The sequence below is a fragment of the Babylonia areolata genome, chromosome 35, assembly GCF_041734735.1.
Source record: "Babylonia areolata isolate BAREFJ2019XMU chromosome 35, ASM4173473v1, whole genome shotgun sequence".
In the NCBI taxonomy this organism is placed as follows: domain Eukaryota; kingdom Metazoa; phylum Mollusca; class Gastropoda; order Neogastropoda; family Buccinidae; genus Babylonia; species Babylonia areolata.
The window spans coordinates 15,031,003-15,033,502 of record NC_134910.1 but is presented as its reverse complement, the minus strand read 5'-3'; the positions used below and the strand labels follow the sequence as shown (position 1 = coordinate 15,033,502).

The window sequence follows — 2,500 nt, the reverse complement described above, 5'->3', positions numbered from 1 at the left end:
ACAGAGAAGGAGACAGAGAGAGAGAGAGAGAGAGAGAGAGAGAGAGAGAGAGAGAGAGAGAGAGAGCAACATATACATCCAGACAAAGAGCAGAGAGAGACAGGCTCGACTCCAAAAAGGAAGGTTCTGAGAGGAAGGTTAGAGTGGGGAGGGGAAGTTGGAGGGGTGGTGGGGGGGGGGAGTAGTGGATAGAGACTGTGGAGGAGTGGTGTGGGGGTGGGAAGGAGAGGCGGGGGGAGGGGGGGGGGGGGGGGGCTGGGCGGAGGTATAGAGAGATCTAGGAGATCGCTCAAGGGTTGAACTAGGCTGAATCAACAAAGGCTTTTTAACCAGGTTGATCGGTGCAGACACACACTCACCGACTCGCTCACACGTACTGCGCACACAGCACGCACGCACGCACGCACACACACACACACACACACACACACACACACACACACACAGAGGCACTCACACACACACCACCGCACACAGAGGCTACTTCACACACACACGCGCACGCGCGCACACACACACACACACACACACACACACACACACACACACACACACACACAGCACACCAGGTATAATTATTTATTCGCTTTCCTGCTTTTTCCCACCACATCTCTAACCTGTGCACGTGTTTGGAGAGGAACGGGGGTGAGGGGAGAGAGACAGAGACAGACAGACATTGAGACATGGAGACAGAGACAGAGAGACAGAGACAGAGAGAGGAGGGTTTGGGAGGGAGGAAGGGAGGGAGAGAGGGAGAGGGATAACGAAAAAAATAACGATGTTTTATTCAGATTAAGGCCAAAGCCCCTTACTGAAGGGGGTCATACAAGAAAATAAATAAGGAAAATGACTTGACACGATAAACCAACTTCACAAATCAACCAAAAGTAGCTAATACAATACTCAACAACATTCACAAAATAACAATTCGAAGTCTCTTCAATGCCTCATACAAGTATATGGCCAAGTTTTGTTGGGTAAGCTCATGTTTTGACGACAGGAGAAGATTAAATCTAAAAGCACAGGGATCTTTATAATATTTAGGTTGAATTAATCTTTGTCTGAGGTCACTCAAAGCAGGGCAACATAGCAAAAAATTGCAATTCATCTTCCCTACCCAGGTTGCACAATCGACACATATATACATATTCACTCCTACTACAGTATCTGAAACTGTGAATAGCAATATTAGAAACACCAAATCTAAATTTTGTCAGTGCACTTTTTACATATCTGTTTATTTCCATCCCAATATATGGTTCAGGCCCCTGCGATGTTTTAAACTGTGCAAATCTATCGCTAGTTTCCATATGGTCATGCCAATCTTGCCACCTACAATCAACTATTGGCTGTCTAAAACACTTTATAAAACATGCAATATCTTCAACACCCTGATTATCCCACACAAAAGAATAACCATAAGAATTTAAGCACTGACGAACACACGTTGCCCATGTTTTTTTTGCCATTATTATCTAAGGAATACATCATCCGATAAGCTTTGAACGGTAGCCTGTTTTCGTTCATTCTTGTAAGTTTCAACCAATACTTAATGCATTTAATGTACGAGTTTAAATAAATTGGATATCTCCCTAGCTCCCCATACACAAGATCATTTGGCGTTCGGATGTCCACATTCAAAAATCGTTTCATTGCAAATAAGTGTACTTTTTTTCTATTTGTTCACTCTTTTCGAAGGCCCATATTTCTGCACCATACTGCAGTATTGGCTGGACTTGAGCATCAAATAACCTGATAAAAAATACCAAACGAATTACAGTCAAGCTTATACAAGATATGAAGTATCCGAATAACTGCTTTCTTTGCTTTATTTGCTATATCTTGACATGCGAAACTGAAACTAAGTTTTGTTAAAAAAAAAAATTCCAAGATACGGTAATTCTTTCATTTCCATATGACCATCTTTCGTTTCTTGCTAAATAGCCTCCCTTACGGAACACAACAATACTTGTTTTATCCATATTTACTTTTAACTGTAAGTTACGTGCTGCAGCATATAAACTGTTCAACTGTCGCTGTAAACCCACTGTTGTTGTAGATAACAAAATCATATCATCAGCAAAAAGTAGAACAAACAATTCAGTCAAATCAAAAGTAACTCCATGTTGACCATACTGCATTATTTCCAAAGCAAGTTCATTAATAAGGAGGGAGAGGGGGAGAGAGGGGGGAGGGGAAATGGAGAAAGAGTGGAGGAGATATAGGAGAAGAGAAAGGGAGTGGGAGAGAGGGGAGAGAGAGAGGAGGGGTAGGGAGGGGGTTGAGAATGAAGTGAAGAGATGGATAGAGTGAGAGGGAAAGTGAGAAAGAGCGGGGGATAGACAGAAGGAGGAGACTGAGAAAGGGTGTGGAACAGAGGGGAGAGAAGGAAAGATAGAGAGAGAGAGAGAGAGAGAGAGAGAGGAGAGAGAGAGCACGTAAGGAAGAGAAAGAAGAGCCGGAAAGAGAAAGATTGAAACAGGGGTGTGGGGTAGGGCCT

General features: G+C 43.3%; 1 protein-coding gene across 1 annotated transcript in view; it reads left to right on the top strand.

Moving 5' to 3' along the window:
• The window catches only part of LOC143277898 (uncharacterized), a 415,205-nt gene that overhangs the window by 27,077 nt on the left and 385,628 nt on the right, over positions 1 to 2,500 (top strand). The window lies entirely within an intron of this gene.